This window comes from Acinonyx jubatus, chromosome X (assembly GCF_027475565.1).
Source record: "Acinonyx jubatus isolate Ajub_Pintada_27869175 chromosome X, VMU_Ajub_asm_v1.0, whole genome shotgun sequence".
NCBI classification, from domain to species: Eukaryota; Metazoa; Chordata; class Mammalia; order Carnivora; family Felidae; genus Acinonyx; species Acinonyx jubatus.
The window spans coordinates 58371801-58390934 of record NC_069389.1 but is presented as its reverse complement, the minus strand read 5'-3'; the positions used below and the strand labels follow the sequence as shown (position 1 = coordinate 58390934).

The following is a 19134-nucleotide window of genomic DNA, read 5'->3' as shown; positions in this document are numbered from 1 at the left end:
GGATTTGAGGATCCCTGAGAATATATCCACAAACCCCCAGGGTTCTTATCACCCCAATTTGAGAAACACTGGTCTATGCTTGAGACCTTTTTTTGTTGCTAATAAAATTATTCAACATTGATATACAACTATAAATATTTATTGGAATTTGTTTTAAAGGGATCAATTCTGAGCTGGTTCTATACCCCCACTGAAGAGGAAGGATGGATCAATTTTAAGTGGATTGAAGCCTGCACTAGACAGCATCCAAAGGTGAATCTTGGATATTATATTATATTATAGTTATAATATAATTAATTATATTATATTTCAATTCATTGCTTGAAATAAAGTCTCTAGCATTTATAAAATGGGATGCTCTGAAAATGTGGGCATCTTCAAAATTGATATAATCTTTGTGTTAACTCAACAAATACTTATTGGGTTATACACTGGAATAAATAACAAAACCATAGATACGATTCCTGTCAACAAGGATGCTAAAATGAGCAAATAATTATGCTGTTGGGCAATTTGATGAGTAGCATAAACATGTTGGGAAGTTCTGTGGGGCACAGAGGAAGAAGAGTGAAAGAAACACTCTTATTGAGCAAAGTGATGGCAAGGGGAAAATGCAAAGTATGACTAGGGAGCACTTTGATCAGTTTACTCAGGATATGTAGGCTAAAGGCTTACAGACACAATTTCAGTATTTCTTGCTTTTTGCAAGTGTATTTTAATGAAGCACATGTTTTCTTAGATAGAGTCACTTTTTTCATGAGTTTGGGGACAGAAGGAATGAGATGCTGGCAAATTTATGAAAAAGTTCAGAAGTGGGAATAGGAACATCTAGCCTTTGGTCCTGGTCCTTGGATAAAATCACCATCTGTCTCAACTTCAGTCTAGGGATGGCTGATAAATTAAGACAGAGACTTGAATCGAATGTCTCAATCCCTGAAAATGACATTTTGTCATTTGCAAAATTGGAAAGCACTTAAGGTTTTTTTGGGGCATTTCTCTAAGTGGTTATTGTGATTTCATTTCTGACTTTCTTTCTTATAGAACCTTAATATATAGGATTGGAGGAAGTTTTCTGATCCTTGTTTTGTGCATCTTTTCCCAAATACCCCTTTAGTTTTTCTAACTTTCTACAACTTATCTACCCATTTCTCTAACCACCTCCCTAAATTGTAGGAAAACATAAGACCTAGGGCTGCTATGATTAAGCATTCATAAGTTTTTTCAGGATATCGGCCCTGGTTAGCAAATGTACACCTGCATGGGAGTTTGACTTGAAGTAAATAATTTAAAAAGTTAATCTGTGGTGTCTGCTAAAATATTCTTATTTGTGAAAGTGTTCTGGGAATTTACCATATTAAAGAGAAGAAAATTGATATCTGAACTGAGGTAACTGTTCCCCCGAACCTTATAAACTTGGTTGGTGACAGAGTATTGATGGTGTATGGTTAAACAGAGCTAATGCCTTCCTCTGTCTCAAGCCTTGCAGATTGGATTGGAAGAAAGCTTGATATTCTCAGTACCATAGTTTTGGCATAGACAAATAGCACTTAACACTGGTTTCCCTCAAAATCCAACTCAAGTTGAATCTTAAGTATTTGTTTGAGACTTAGCTGACCCAATGAATTTAACAAGTTAAACTTCAATGGCCATGCGCAGTTATATATCATTATATTGATGATATTGTGTTGACTTTTTATTGGTGATTTAGGTTTTACTGGATTGCTTTTCCTTGATCTCTCCAAATTAGAGTACTGAGACATCGAATGTTAGGCTCCTTGTGCTCCCTGTGCAAATGAATTTGTTAAAGAACTCTATCCTTCATTCTGATGACTACGTTGGAAATGAGCTTTTGATTTCTTCATGATAGGATGAGAGATTGAAGCAAATTTTAAATTTGGCCAGTGCTAGATTTCTTAGATGTTGGGTAGACTTATTATTTTGTTTGACCAACTAGAATGCTATTCTAGTTCCCCCAGACATGTTAGAGGCTATGCAGCAGATCCAAGTAATACTTTCTTATTGCATAAAATATGTAACAATGTTTGTAACAGTTTGGAAGTAAGGATATTGCTGGGAGATCAGTGTACATTACCATGTCTCATAAAATTTCTAGGTTACCTTATCCATAGAGGTGAAAACTTTTGTCATACTCTATTTTTACATTACTGGACTCATTACCAAATACCTAGGTTACTTTAATTCATAGCTTTGAAAACTTATGGCATACTATATTTTTTGTTTGTTAGTATGCTTGCCATTGTTTAGCATTGGTATGCAATTATTCTATGATCTATATACCATTAGAATTTTTTAGCCTTACATGTTTCCCTGACTGAAAACTGTCTATAACTCACTGCCTTCGTTTTGTAATGGATTGACTGGGTCCTTCCATAAAGTCTGATGAACAAGAACAAGAGTTTAATTGCTAATTTTAATAACTTTGACATTGTGGATTCTTCATATTTGGGCCTCATATGTTTCAACTTTAAAACTAAGTACAATTAAATCCTTATAAACAGAAAAGAAAAAACAAGTCTTTAGGCCAGATTTGCCAACAATGATGATACCTACTGTAGCAAAATCTGGAACACAGAATTACCAGTTCTCAGGTCCATTTTGCACTTGCTTTAAAAAAAACATGTTGTATGGAAACCAATTTGACAATAAATTTCATATTAAAAAATAAATAAAACAAAACAAAAACCCTGCGATTTTTAAGCCTTCAGCATCTGGTTGGAAGATTTAAAAGAAAAAAAAACTTGCTTATTTTAGAGGTTTACAGAATGGTTTTGAAGATAGTACAGAGGGAGTTTCTGTATACCCCACACCCATTTTTCCTTACTATTAACATGTTATAGTGCTGTGATACATTTGTCACAATTAGTGAACCAGTATTGCTACATTATTATTAACTAAAGTCCATACTTTATTTACATTTCCTCAGTTTTTCTTTAATGCTTTTTTAATGTTACAGGATCCCATCCAAGATACCACATTTTATCTAGTAGTCATGTCTTCCTTAGGCTCCTCTTAGTTATGATAATTTCTCAGACTTTATTTTTTGATAGCCTTGACAATTTTGAGGACTAACGGTCAAGTATTCTGTAAAATGTCCCTTTATTGGATTTGTCTGATGTTCTTCTCATGACAAGACTCAGCATGAGTTTTTGGGTGGAAGACTACAGAAGTAGATTGCCATTTTTACTTCTTGAGTACATACTATCAATATGACATATCATTGTTGATATTGATCCTTATCACTTGGCTAAGGTACTGTTTGCCAAGTTTCTCCACTTAACATATAAAATTATTTTTTCCCTGAGGCTCCTGGGTGGCTCAGTTGGTTGAACATCTGACTTTTGATATTGGCTCAGGTCTTGATCTCAAGGTCATGGGATTGAGCCCCACATTGGGCTCGGTGCTGAGTGCGAAACCTGCTTGTGATTCTCTCCCTCTGTCTCTGCCTCTCTCCTACTCATGCTCACACTCTCACTCACATACGCTCTCTCTCACAAAATAAATAAACATTAAAAAAATTACTTTTTCCCTTATCATAGTGTATTTGAAAGGAACTCACTATATGCTTAAAGAATGGGGAGTTTTGCTCCACCTCTTTGATGGTCAAGTATCTACATAAATTATTTGGAATTCTTCTGCATAGAAAATGTATCTTTTCTCCTCCAGTTTATGTATTTATTTAATAGTTCACATATACCAATGTGGACTCATGAATATTTATTTTATATGCTGGATAATGATTCACTATTACTTATTTTGGTTCATATCGTTTCAGCTTTGGCCAGTGGGAGTTCTTTCAGTTGGTTCCTTGAATATAACCCCATCCTTGTGAGTTTTTGTTTTTTGTTTGAGCTCTTTCTGGCACTACAAGATGCTGCAGGCTCATGTGTATGTCTCTCATCCCAGAATCTACCATTTCTCCAATGAGTTCTATTCTTTTTATTGGAGAGCAGTATTAGAAATTGAGATGTGGGTGCTATGTGTGCTCATTGCTACTGGGGTGTTATTGCTTCTATACCTTCTGAATTGATAAGAGCAAAAAGATATATATATATATATATATATATATATGCATATTAACTCATGTATATGTACATATCTGTTAGTATTTATATGTGTAATAATCTCTAGTTTCAGCTGAACATGGGTTTATACAGAGATTTCCAACTATAGCCCATTATCCCATGAATCATTATAGTCTCCTCTCGTGCATTATCTGTTACTTTCCACTCCAACAGCCTGGCTTGGTTAGGAGATTTTTTTTTTTTTTATGTTCATGTTAGGGTAGGTGAGTACATTGACAGTTGCCTCTATGGTTGAGTTTAGGGAGAGTTTAGCTATAGGTTGATTAAAAGTTTCTGAAATTAATTATGACTGTTCTACCCTAAATATTTCTCTAAGTTTTGAAACTTACAATAGGTTGCAGAAACAAACCTTTCTTAACAACTAGGCTCTATCCCAATTTCCACATTTGCACCTCATTTTCAGGTTAAATTACTCTAATAAAGTTAGGTAATCTGTTTCTTGGGTATGCATTTATTTTCTCAGTATTTTTTTTGTGATTAGCTATAGTACCTTGAGAACACTGGAGGCAGGGAGGGAAGAGAAGGGCATGTTCCTATGTGAGGTAGAGAAAATCCATTTAGTGACCTCCAGCTAGCTCTCCAAAGTACCTACATAAGACCCAAGGAGTAGATTTTTTCCTGGCAATTTGTAACCCAAATCCAATTTTCAACATTGTAATTTTACTGAATTTTATTCAAGCTAATTGGTGTGCTAATTTTTAAGTGTTCTGATTGATGTGTCACTTGTATTGCATATGGAGTAGTAACATGTTAATTTGTATTGGGCATAATTTTTATATTTTATGTTAGATATTTGAGACACTGTTTCTGAAATCTGTACAAGTTTGACAGTAGGGAGCTCTTGTCTCAATTTTTTCCTCTTTCCCCTCCAACATTTATTATGAACATTTTCAGAAAAGTTGAAAAATTTGTTTAGTGAACACCAATATACTCACCACTTAGATTCTACAATTATCATTTTGCTCTATTTGATTAAACTTTTCTTTAAAAAATTCTTATGCCCCTTCTGAGTTCATGGAAATAATTTTTAAGCTAAAGAGCATGAAAAAAATAAGAGTAAAGTCTTTGTGCTTAGATCGATAATAAAACTGTAAAACACAGCAAGTATACAAAGTAATAGTATATAAATGGCTACTAAAATGTGAAAATGTTACTATTATCATATTGCTTCTTTGCAGCATGGCATGTCTTTTCTCTCATGTGCTGTTAATACCCTTAACCAAATTATTACCCTTTTCAAGCTGCTGCAAGATCTTGTTATAGCACATAGAAGTGCTATTTGTCTTTCATTTGGCACAATACTCATTTATATATTGTTTTCCTCTGTCCTTTTCTTTAAACTCCAGGCAACAAAAGTAGTACCACTTGCCACTAATTTGGCACTGGAATTTTTCCATTTAAAGGTAGTCATCTAAATGATCTAGACTATTTTTATGAATATAAATGTGGTAAAAAATTTTGTAGAAGTCTCCTATACCCCTGAGTATCCTTGCCCATACCCCACAGGCAAAAGACCTCTGAATTGAGAGATAACCTGGGTTTAAGTACCACTTGGCCACCTACTAACTAGTTGTATAACATTGATGGAATTTCATCTCCAGGGCTCCCAGTTTCCTTATTTAGGGAATGAAAATGTCCAATTATATGATCAATAATACCCCTTCTAGCTGTGATGATTCTGTGACTTGGCTAGTGTTGGAGTACTTGAACCAGTTGGCCAGCTATGACACTAGGGTTTTAGGTCTAAAGTACGTTGATGTTTTGTTGAGCTATGAGATGACAGAGTGAGAGTCTTAAAATTCTTGTCAATGAGTATTGAATCCTAAAATACGTTTTTTTTTTTTTTTTTGTTTTGCTTTTTTCTTTTTTACCAGTTCCAAAATGTAATCACTTTCTCTGGCTTTAGCTTCCCTTTGATGGAAAGGGAATGCTTCTTGAACATGTCATCAGTGTAAAAACAAAACTAGAAGGCTTTGGTCTAATGTAGCCATACTCAGTAAATATGGTTCAGAGTGGATCAGAAGATCTGGAGAGATTGGACTAGTCATTTCCTTTTAGGTATCTTAACTGGGGTGTGTATAAATGAATTTGTATTTCAATCCATTAATTTAAAAATTCTTTGAGTAAATTTACTTGTACATGGAATGCCCATTTACCATCATTAATGGGGTTTCAAGAAGGAGCAGAATAAATATGTATAGATATGCATGAATTGCCATGTTTAACTGGAGGCCTGTATTAGGGGATAAAGTATCTAATCTTAAGGATGGGAAAGGATGTTGCCAAGAGATTTTGAAGCCTATTCTGCTCATATTGAGAAAGAACATCATAGAACACTGGTTTGGTTTCACTGGATATCTTATCTAGGGAGTAGAGTTGAATAAGTGATCTTTTACATACTACTGTTAGAATTTGTTTGATATTGATATAAAGGTACTTATCATATAGTAATTCCTGATCAGGAATCTGGAAGCCATACCTGGTGCTTTCCATACCATACCATATAAAGTACTTTGTTTTTATTGTTGGATTTCTCAACAGTTTTGGTGTCTTCCTGAGTCCTGTCTTTCTTCTCAAGGACGTTCTGAGCATGTGAAACCTGAGGACTGCAAGTAGCTCTAAGCAGCTTCACATTCAGCAGATCTTTCCTTTTGAGAATCTGGATAAACTCCAAATAATCTAAGATGATGGCTTGCAGGCCACCTGGAAAAAAAAAAAAAAGGTAGTTTGGGGAGCTCATCATTATGGGAATTCTGTCTTTGGCTTTATGGACTTTAACTTCTTGCAGCTCTGCTTTTAAAACAGAACATGAGCCAGTTTTTTTTTTTTAATCAATTCCTACATTTTTTTTTGGTCATATACACATATATTTTGACTTTACAGATGAGTGTGGCCTATTATTTCATTTATCCCTCCAGAGCTAAGCTCCAGTGAGGTCTATAAGGGCAAGCATACTTGATCCCCATTTCAAAAACAAAGAATGAGAGACGCAAAACAATAAATCACTTCCTTTTGCATATCATAGCTACTTAGTAGGAAAGATAGAACAAACCTATCCATTCTGATTAGCAAGCCTTGAAATTGAAATTATTTCCACATTCCTTTGACAGACTAGTAGGTAAGTGTTGAGTATTTGTTGATGCATAGTACCAACTTGATATGTGTCCTAGCCCTGTTTTGGCAGTCCCAATTCCATTGCCACTGTCATTCCCTTGTTTTAAAAAGTTGAGAATTTGTTAATTTGAAGAACCATAAAATTGCTGAAAGGTAGAATAACAGAGATCCAAGGGCCTGTGTAAGCTATTTACTGGATTCCTAGCTTTCTGTATCTTGTTTTTCCTTTTGCATAGATATGCTTAGATGTTGTTATAACAGGTGTTTTATATGCCTGTAACCATTATTGATTTCTCTGAATATCCTGGGATTCTGGTGGTGCCCCATTTATATGAGCTGTTCAAGAAAATGTACTATGTGGATTGAGTAGAAAACAGTTTTGTTTACCTTGGCATTGTTACAGTATGTTAATACTTGATATAAAAATTAAAACAGGGAAATGCTATATAAAACTAGATGGAGAGGCACTTTGATTGAGGTAGATTGCTCAGTTCTTAAAATAGTGCTTTATAAAAGCCTGAGGCAATGTGAAGAATTCTTAATGAACTCAGAGTCAGATCACATGCGAGTTTTTCTAAGTGACTCGATGGCTCACTTGGTTGAGAAAACCTTACCTCTCTTACTTTCAAGCCCTTGATTTCTTGAACCCCATCTTATTTTATGATGAGAATAACAAGGTATTAATAATACACCCTAGAGAAATGCTCATCAATGGATACTGTAGAATAAAGCACGGTATGGGAATTTGGGTAGTTACTCAGTTTTAAATTGCTCTTGGAGATGAAGGGAAATGCAAGGAATGGAACTGGAATGAATAGAAGCATTTGCATGTTGTTAGGCTGGTAGGTAGGATATGGAGTGCTACACAGTTTTAAATTTTCACCCCTCAATCCATCTGAAGAATAGGGCAGACAAGGTTTAATTTAATGACTAATTGCTAATTGGGACAGACTTTTCCAGTGTTCTGCATTTCAGTAACTTATTTTTCTTTTATCTCTTCTCCAGATCTTCCTCTGAAGAATAGGCTTGTTGCTCTACAGTGTTAGTGACCCATTCCCTTTGACGATCCCTAGGTGGAGATGGGGCATGAGGATCCTCCAGGGGAAAAGCTCACTATCACTGGGCAACAACCCTAGGCTAGGAGGCTTTACCAAGATTCTTTCCTGAGCCCAGGTAGGAAGTCTCACAACAACTGCCACACATCAGAGGTGGGTAAGTTGTCCCTAAAAGCATAAGTAGCTTTTAATTTTGATCTTGTTTTACGTTGCACTTAGTTTTCCATTAAGATTTTTTCCATTATTATCAACTGTGTATGTTTTGGTCAAAACAGCTTCCTAACTAACCTGGGAAGCAACTGGGTGTGAGATGGTTGAAAATAATGTGAAGACAGTAGTAGGCTGCATGAGTTAGGATGTTTAGGGTAGGACTAGTGTGTGGTAGAGGTTTATAGTTAAATTGTTCTTTTTTTAAAATGTTTATTTATTTTTTAGAGAGAGAGAGACAGAGTGCGAGCAGGGGAGGGACAGAGAGAGAGGGAGACACAGAATCCGAGGCAGGCTATAGGCATGGAGGCCGATGCGGGTCTTGAACTCACCAGCCGCAAGAACGTGACCTGAGCCAAAGTTGGATGTTTAACCGACTGAGCCACCCAGGCTCCCCTAAATTCTTTCTTTAAGGAGAGCATGGGAAACAACTGCTGCATCTGCACCATTTATCATGGCATATCATCATTTTGGACCCTTTGGTCCCCAGAGTCTTTCTTGAGGCCCTATTGGGGAATCTTGACAATCATTTACATATTTCAAGATGCCTTGGGCTGTCTTTGAGATAAAATGCAAAACAAACTGTTTGCGAAGATACATAGGAGCTGTATCTTTTTATGCTGTACTTGCTGGTTGATGGAACCTGACCAGAAATGGCACAGTTATCTGTCGCCACACATCTAGGATGTAGGGTCTAAAGAACCAGGACCCTGCATACTCTAGGTTGGTGATAAGAGAAGCTGATTAGGGGGATGTAGGTTGGGAGATGGAGGTAAGCATCAGTAAGTAGTAAGCCCTGATTATATAGATTTTGTACAGATTATTCAACCAAAAGAATAAGACTGGGATTGATGGTGTTTGCAGTGATTCAGTGAGTGTTATTAGGCAAGATAGTTTCCTATTTTTGCCATAGTTTCCTATTCTGTTGAATGAAGAACGTGTGTTAGTTTTATCTCTAAAGACATAAAAACCTCAACTTTATGTTTCTAAGCTTTGTAGAGACCCGTTTCTATAGCTCATTAATTTGAATTTTCCCATAACTCTTGCCTAGTACTCAATTAATACTTCTTTATGGCATTTACATTGTTTCCCTCTCATTTTTTGTAGCTCCTGATTGTTCCCTTCTTATCTGCCAAATCATTGTATCCCCAAAACAATGCAGAGAGCAAGAAATTTGAACACATCAAAGGAAGATCAACATGCCTGGCATGCTAACATTTTAGAACAGCAGAATGAAGTAAGTCGTTAGTGTTATAATCCTGTGAGGATCACTTTAAAGCTAATAGTTGTTTGTTCCAGGATTGTAAAGGATGAAGTATGATGGTTTAACGTGCAGGGGGTGCCAAAAGTGAGTTCCGAGGATAACCAATAACCTGTATTACCAACTAGGTTCACTGAAGCAATTCAAAGTATTACAGTCTGCATACAGTTGTGTCAGAGTAATTGAGTCTCACCTTGTCTCTTCTTATCTTCACCGCATAAATGCCTTGATACTCTTAGAGATGTAAACTATAGAAGCCTAAAACAAAAAAAATGTTTTTTTTTCTGAAATGTTTTTTTTTCCTCCATGGTTCTTCTCTTGTGAAAAGCATCTACTGCAGTTAAGATTTAGTGTTAAAGGAAGCCCAGTCCCTGAAGTTGCCATTATAATTGGGAAGGGTGTGAAAATGAAGTCAGTTTTTTAAAGGGATGGGGAAAGGTGATGAAATAAAGTGAGGGGATTGACTAGATGCTCTCTAAGAGCCCTTTATCATAATATTCACTCATTTGTGGCATCTTATTTGGCTCTTTTGAAAATCCTTGTAAACAATTGAAGCAGGATATTAAAAGGTACACATTCTATTTAAATCTTCTGCTACTCAATAGGTGTATGGCTTTTGTCAATTTAGTTTGTGGTTAGACTCGTATGTGAGGCTTAAGTGAAATCATGTATGTAAAGTGTTTAGTACAGTGTCTGGCATATGGTAAGTAAAAGGCAACCCAAGAAGTTTTGTAAGTTCATTTGACACGATACAGGTGACCATTAATACCGTCTACTGGGAGGCAGAGTTGGCATGTTTTGATTCTATGTAAGAAATTTGTAAGGTAAAAGTTTGTAAATAGAAAACATCTATATTGGTGGTGGTTGTTATAATAATTATTGTTAGTAATATAAGTAGTATTGGTGCTGATGATAGCTTATATTAATTATTAATGCACTTTTTGGTTTTCTTTTGTTGTCTTCTTTTTGTGATGCTTCTCATATTCCTGTTGTGCCCCTTACTTTATCTTGTCTTTACTTCTTAACCTCTTCCTCTGAATGTCTACCTTTGCTTACCTCTTTCACTCATAAGTGTGTATTTCTTTGTCTATTTTTTTTCTTGAATCTCTTTGGTTTTCCTTCTCTGTCTAAAGTGTGTCTCAGCCATTCCATGATTCTCTTGTTAGTTTCTTCTCTGTGTATCTTTGTCTCATTTTCTTGTTCCTAAGAGTTGTCTGTGCCTTGTCTTGGATGTCTCTCTCCAGTTTTTTCATTTTGTTAGTGATTCTCTTTGTTCTCCTAGATCTGGCTCTTCTTTCACTGTTCTTCCTTTTGTGTCTCTGTGTCACATGATGTGTGCTTTTTGTTCATTTCTTGTTCTGCCTATACCTCTCTTCTTGTTCTGTTGTGAACTCTGATTTTTTGTTTTCCCTTACCCTTCTTATTGGTTTCACATTTCACCTTTTTCTCATTCTGCCTTCCCTTCTACTTTTTCTACTCATTATCTCAAATTTCTGTGTCTCTTGGGCCATTTTCTCTCTATTTTGTCCTGCTTTGTCTCAGTGTCTCTTTTGCTCTCTGTTTTTTTTCCTGCTCTGTCTCAGTGTCTCTTTTTCTCTGTTGTTTTTTTTTTTCTGCTCTGTCTCAGTGTCTCCTTGCTCTTGGTGATTTTTCCATTTCAGCATTCATCTCTGTTCTCTTGTTTCTTCTCTGCTTTTCCCCTTCTACTCACCTTTGAGTATTTCAGCCTGTTTGTGAGTCTGTGATTCCCCCTCTTTGACTTTATGCAGTCCTCTATCCTTGAATATTTTTGTGCATTTGTATGATCATGTGTGTGTCTTTGTGACAAAGGGGCTTCCTAACCCCTTCCCAATAGGTACAGTGTGTCAACTATCAAAATACACATTGCAGAGCTGTTCGTTATGCCAGGACACCCTGTGAGATGACCCAAGACCTATGATGGACAGAAAGTGGAAGGCCCATAATGGAGAGAAGGCCCAAAGTAAAAGACAGATGGTTTGAGACTTGAGACCTAAAGACAAAAATGGAAAACCTGTCTCAAGATAGGTGGAAACTTCAGGCTTGAGACCATCTAAAGTCCTGACAACCATGATGTAAAAAGGTGGCCCTTGTTGGATAGAAGACCTGACTGAGTTGGATGGAAAGTTCAAGACTTGAGTTAGATAGAAGTCCAAAGACCCAGAGTAGGAGACTGAAGGCCTAAGAATGGGGACCCATCGAAAGCCTGAGACATAAGACACCATGTCTAAGACCTGAGATAAAAACTTTAGCTTGAAGATCTAAGATCCAAGGATGGAAGGCCCCAGACACACATAAAGACCCAGGACTCCAGCCTCTAGATGGACAGAAGGTCAAAGAGAGAAATCTATCTCAAGGCTAAATTAGGTGGGAAGCTAGAAGCCCATGACACAGAATCCAAGAAGGATAGAAGCCCCAAGACCAAAGGAAATCCCAAGATGAGAACGCTAAACCCCAGCTTTTTTCTATTGCCATCCTTCCTACTCTTGGACATTTTCAGTTCTCCCTTGACAGTTCTTATGTTTCCATTTAAACCCACTTTTTTGAGATGCCCTTTTAGATGTTGCCATTACCTTAAGGAAACATATCTTTACATTGGCAATATTATGCTTGGTCCAGTCTTAAGCCAATTTTTATCACAGTTTTGGGCCATTTATTGTTTGTTTTTTAAATTTCCATTTGTCTTTGCCTCCAATTCACATGAGAGAGACATATAGGTAACATTGTATTTCAGTTGTCCCTTTTCTTTAGGAGCTATAGGCTGATGAGCAAAGGCAAGCATCAGGCTGTTGTGGGAAAAAAGGTGCTAGGCTATTTAGAGAAAATGTGAAGAGATGTTCCAGGCCAGTGAGAAGAATTAGACAAGAAATACCCAGATGTGCCAGACTGTTGAAGCACTAGCCAGAAACACCTTACTTCTTTGAGCTTGGGTGAGCAGGATTCCTGGGGTTTGGGATTCCTAGTGATGGTTAAAAAACAGATGATTGGTCCTGGGACAGAGTGAGGCCCCAAGGAGGCAGTTTGAACTCCCTGCTCATAGTAGTGGCCTAATAATTTGGTAGACTGTGCCAGTACTGCTCCTGGGTTTAATACCCACCTCAACGTTTAAAGGTGAGAGAACTTGGGAATATTTACTTAGCAGGTTTAATCCTTTCCTTGATTCCCCTCCATGAGAGAAAAAAATTTAAACAATTGAGAATATATGTGAAAGCATTGTAAAGCAGAGAAAAAAGTGCAAGGCATTCTCATTAATAGTATATCAGCAGCCATGCACAGCTGACATTTAAAGTGTACTGTCAGTTGTGAAGCATTATGTAAATCAGGGGTCATCACACCCTTTCTGTAAAGGGTCATATGGTAAATATTTTAGGTTTTGTGAGCCATATGGTCTCTGACACATTTTTTAAAATTAACCCTTTACAAAGAAAAACTACTGTTAGCATGTGAACCAAGTAGATTTGGTCTGTGGGCCATACTACCATCCCTGATGTACATACCAGGGACTGTGTGCTGAATAATACTTGTGTGTGCCTGTCCCTGAGCTAGACACTTAAGGATGCAATAATTATTTACTATTACATCCAGGTGACCTGAAGAAAAATATGTGAATGTGCTTTGTAAACTGTAAAGCACTTAAAGATTTATGAGTTTCAGAGTTGATGAATGAATATTGACTACACAGTATGTACATTCTACTGTACATTCTACTAGACACTGTGAATACAAGGATTAAAAGAAGCCTGAATAAAGTACTTTGTCAGAAGTATGTAATACTATGAAGATATTAGGAATTGTTTGATAAATGAATAATTCATATATTTGTGGCCATCATGTTTCCGCTGCTCTGGTAATTTTAAGTAAAAGTACAGTATTCCAGGTAGCAGAAAAGCAAACACATGGAAGCTGCTTTTAAAGCATAAAATATACTACAAACACAAGGGATTAAGCTATTGTGAAAACTTATAACATGTCACATACCATGCTAGGTGCTACAGATGTCAAAGGGAAAACAGTGTCCTCAGTAGGGAATTAAAAATGTCAGATTATGAGGTGCATATTAAAGTACTTTGTAAACTAAAGTACTGTATAGATACCAGTGTGTTACATGTTTATGAATATTATTTGCCTTTTATGGGCCAGGTATATTTTGGGTACTCTGAAATCTAAGATAATGCTTCCAAGTAATAAGAGGGGGGCTTATGTCCTAGACTATTTAGATGTAAAGAATTGGATATTGCTTGTTTTAATCAATCAAGACTTTAATGGTGATGTCAAATTAAATTATCACCAGTATATTTTACCAGGTAACAGGTAAATGTAATGATTGAGATTGCACTTGCACTTTCTAAAGTGCTATATAAATACAAGACATTAGCTGTTTTCTGTGTGAATAAAACTTTCTGTGAGATAGACATTGTCTCCAGAAAATTCTCATTGTGTTCCTGACATCCACTATGACAAAGGTAATATAAATAGTTATAGAAACTGAGGGTTTAAATACTTGTTGAATGAATGAATGAATATCAGTTACTTACTATGTGGACTCACTATTATAGGCACTAAAGAGGTACAAAGATTTATCATTTCATTGTGCTTACAGCTGAGAATAAGCCGATACATGTGTCAGCATTTTGGGAACTCTAAAGCATCATATAAGTGTAACTACTGATTTTCTGATTTGGTGCTGAGTACTGGGCTTATAAAATTATATCACACTTATTATACTATGAAAAAAGTTGGAAAAATCTGAGGAAGAGTTCTTAACTATTAAACACTCTGAATATGCAAAGGATTAAATATCTGGTAAATGCAAAACTGGTTAATAATTGTCTATTACATGCCAGTCTCCTTGCTAGGCATTAAGGATGTGAAGATAAACCATCTTTATTGTGTCCTGGGTAGCAGCAGATAATGTATAAAATCAATTTATAAGTCTTAAACTGCCATATATGTATAAGCAATATCTGCTGAATTAACATTGATTATTTACTCTGTCTTATCTGTGGAGACAACAAACGGGGATGCAGAAATTATCATTATTATTGAACTTACAACATAGATCTGTGTAAATTTACAAGCCTGCTGTTCTATACAGATATAAGGAAATAACTTGGCTTAATGAATGATTACTTTCTATGAGGCTTACAACTATCCCATGCCTTAGGATATAAAAATGATTTTATTCTTATGAGGTGTTCATAGGAAGAAATAAGGAAATCCAGTGAGAAATAAGGAAATAAGTGAGATCCAGACTAAAAGTTAAGCACTACTAAGCTTATTTAATAAAAACATGGGAAAAATGGAATTGTGCCAGGAAGTATGCTAAATGCTGAACTCTGTGGAAAGACAATATCTGAATCAGAGGGTGTCCTTCCTCTCTAGCTAGACTGAAGAGATGGGAAATGTTTTTAAAAAAGATGTTATAGTTCTTTATCAGTCTTTAAAATGTTGAATGCTGAAGGTGGAGGTGAATGAGATCCACCCTGCCTGGCTTAAAATTAAATGGCTCAGGTTTGGTTTTAGATTCATATAATAAACCTAGAGCATCTTTTATGTGGAATACATCATTCTAGGTCCTAAGAGAAGTGAAATGGCTAAGACAAAAGGGCATCAGAATACAGATTATAGATGAAGATAAGAAAACATCATTGATTTTTAAGTAGATATTTGAGTGCCTGTTTTCTGGACAGTATTATGCTAGATAAATTAGTTGAGTTGGCCTGGTCCAGAAAACTTATCGACATGCCTTAGAGATTAAAAAAAAATAGAAAAATAAGGCATGATTCTTTTAATGTTAAATGAAGACTTTTTTCCTAATTCTTTCTAATTTTCACTTGCTCATTGACCTAGTTTGAAGCCAGAAGACTGATAATAAGGGAGCTTAGGGTTTGTCCTTTAATTCATTACTTTAACATTCTGTTTTGATTATAGATGGATGGTTTAAGATGAGAATTAAGATAAAACAACTGGTTTTAAAAATATTTGCTTATTGGCCTGGCATAGAGTCAGGAAGCCACTTGAGCAGTAAAGATTTTTTTCTAGATTTTCTGTATTTTGTAAAAATTTATTTACCCTGTATAATGTTCTCAAATGCAGAGAATGAAGAGACTTAAAGGACCTATACCAAAATGTACTTTAATCTCACTAGTTTATGGTGGAAACATAGGAACTAATTTAATAAGAGACTGCAGTTCTTTCAGTTTATTGAGCCGCTGTGATAGTAAGACACTGAGAACAAATGATCACCTTCTCCTTGGCATGTTTTATAGAGTGGGAATAAGAGAGAACTTTTCATTTATACAAACTTTGAGGAAGGTGATGTTAAATTGGAACAGATCTGGTAAGAAAGGCACTTATTTTGTCTTGGAGATGCAATAGGACAAAACAAAAACAAACTAACAAAACAAAAAGGAATGAAATTCTTCTTTAAATGGAAGTGTCTATTTCAAGGCATTGTGTTAATTGCTAGACAGAAAACAAAAAAGATCTTGACTGAAAGATACTTTTTAGTTAGCTTTGAGACTAGAATATAAGAGATTACTGTTCTTCATTTATTCATTCTACAAGTACATTTGAATGCCTATTATGTATAAAGCTCTTTGCTATGTTCCCAGATAGCCCGAGAGACATGAAAAAAACAAAAGAAAAACAAAAAATAAATGCTTTCCTAGAGAACTTTTAAAGCTTTTCTTTTGGCCTGTTTTCTGGTTAGGGGCATGGCATAGTCCGCAAATAATGTTGTGGGTTTTAATTGCTGTTCCATGTATCTTCTACCACTCTGGCCACTACAATAAGCAGGGTTTTCTATTGAGCTTGCTCTTTAAGTTGCAGGAACTTTCTTTATAATAGGCACTTTATTTTTCCTGGCCCATCCCTAATGAAAAATGACTGTGACCGCTGCTGGACAGAAGGAGGGATGACAAACAACTAATTCCCAAATTCCAGCTTCATTGGTACCAGCATTGGGGAAACACTTATACTCTAGCGACAATTGGTTTTAAAATGCATTTACCAGTTTTGTCTGTTTTTAATTGTTTACATTTTTACATTCTGACAAATATGTGCTGCCTAAATAGATCTCTTTGAAATACATAACATAATTGGAGATGGAGACATGATTTCTCTTTTGCAATAGTATCTCAACTTAACCTTTAGAAATCTCACCATCAAAACATGTTCAAGAAAGGACTTCTTAATAGTGGAATAATATCAGTTAATTAAAATAGCTTAACAATTTTACCATGTTTAAAATTTCAGAATAATAGAAATTGGAAGTAATTGGCAAAAATTGGAGGGAATCAACAACAATCCTCAATCTAGGCCCAACTGGGTTTTGACCTTTTCTATTTTTAAATCACTCACAGAGGGTGGGATAGGAGGAAGAGTGAAAGAAAAGGTCAAACCAGTTTCTAAGGGCAGCCTGCCTGTGTTTGGTATTGGTTTTAAGAACATTACTACCTCCAAGTCTAACTAGGGGATTGCTTTTTTTAGTTTAATGCAATTCCGATCAGTAGTCCTTACTGAGATGAAGACATGGTACTTTGTCCCCCACTAATTTCTGTAAGTCTTTGAGAAACAATTTTGAGCTAGTTATCAACTAAACCTTGAGTTAGATAATTATGGGATTTGTTAATTAAATCAATGTAACCTCCATCAGAAGGTAGTTTTAAAGTCAACATTCACTGCAAAAGAGGAGGACTTTATTGTTCACAGTAATTTATATAACTTTTAGTTTACATCTGTAAATGAAGAAGGAAATAGGTGAATGGCAAAAGATAATTGGTGGAGGGAACAAAGTTGAAGACAAATTGGGTGTGATGTTTCTAGTTTTCACTTTGTACATTTTTATTTAGGCATCAGATATATCTGAAATACTGTTTGGCCTTTAATACTGTGGTATCAGATGGATTCTGTAACACCCATATTTTCAAGTTGGGGTCGGGGAGTACATTATTGGAAATTAGACAGGAGAAAGTAACTAAAAGCCTTCCTTTCACAGTTCCTGACATCCTAAGACTACTGCTATTGATAAGAATAAGAACATACTATCATCTGAATTTTTATGGCATAAATGAAATTATGAACAAATACATTTTTAAAGGAAATGGCTTCATCTCTACCCTTCTGCCTAAAAGGGAATCTATGCCAAATGTTCCAATAAATGGGAAGATACACTTTGACTTGTGAACTGATGTGAAAATGCAGAATCTTTGATTTTTGAGTGTTTTGAAGATTGAAAAATCTTGCTCAGCATGGGTGACTACCAAAAGCAATCTAAAGCTATCGACATGTCACAACTGAGACAAATTGGGGAATGTGTTGTCTAATGTGAAATAAAATGTACTGTTTTGAAAATTTTGTATTTTGATGTGACAAGTTCTACCTCACTGTTCCTAGGTACGCTAGTAATCTCCTTTTTTTATTACCTTAATTACCCAGTTTACATACATGGTTTGAGGTCTCATTTCTTTATTCCTTCAGTTGCTTTGGTCAGCGACACTGAGAAGTAGAAACCCAATTAAAAAAATGTGAGAAGCAAAAAGTTATTAAGGTACAGGGTGGTATAGGAGTAAGGTATAACAAAACTTTTTGTAAGGATGTGGGAAGTAGGATGTATTTGTGCAGGAAATCACTATAATTAAAGAAGTTACAGTCCCAATCCCTGAGTAGGTGAAGAGATCTTTGGTGTTCCTAGAATTTTGAATGATTAAATACTCAAATGTTAGATTGGTGACTTCATAGGTGTATGACTCCCTGCAGTGCTTACAGGCAATAAATAATTGTCTTTGAAGAAAGTCTTAAGTCCTTAAGGGCCAAGTAACTTCAGTACATGTGCTTTTAATACTGATGCCTGGGAAACTCATTTAACCTTATAAATGAGTATGGTGTCAGATCATAAAATTGGCCCATATCCTGATGTGTTGCTTCTGAAAGGGAATGTACGTAGGTAGCCCTTAGTGGTTATTTTCATTTCCCTGCAAGACTAGGTGTGTGGGACAGGGAGAAAGCTGGTGGGGAAACTGGAGAGGTTAGGAAAGAGCTCCTTGAGGTTATTCTTGGGTGTCCTGCAAGGCTCTGTTTCCTTAGGTAGCTCTGATTCCCTCATGGGCTGACTTACCAGTCTCCTTGTCATTTTGCTCTGCTTGCTCCTGGGTTTGTCATACCATTGGTCCTCAGAGTTCTCAGTTACAATCCTCTGATGGAGAGGGAATAAAAAGCATCAAGTCTTGCTTAATGAAAAAAGGTCAGATATGCCAAGTTTAATGAGGCAGCAGCAATATTTAGAAAATGACAAAGCATTTGGTAGTATTTTCCACCTTTCATATTTTCTGTGGGGTAAGGATGAGGTGATCACTGTGTGCTCCTCTACTGTTTT

The 19134-nt window shown here is 35.9% G+C and overlaps 1 long non-coding RNA gene across 14 annotated transcripts in view; it reads left to right on the top strand.

Annotated features, from left to right (window-relative positions):
• LOC106984063 (uncharacterized) overlaps positions 1–18113 on the top strand; it is a 34261-nt gene extending 16148 nt beyond the window's left edge. The window contains exons 2-9 of one of the 14 annotated variants that reach the window (XR_008290137.1): positions 160–252; positions 1226–1386; positions 3794–3846; positions 5978–6175; positions 6645–6825; positions 8223–8429; positions 9587–9716; positions 10813–18113. This is a non-coding gene — a long non-coding RNA (uncharacterized LOC106984063). The remainder of the gene's footprint in view (positions 1–159; positions 253–1225; positions 1387–3793; positions 3847–5977; positions 6176–6644; positions 6826–8222; positions 8430–9586; positions 9717–10812) is intronic. The other 13 variants (XR_003418235.2, XR_003418233.2, XR_008290140.1 and 10 more) reach the window with 13 other exon arrangements.
• Positions 18114–19134: the final 1021 nt, after the last annotated feature.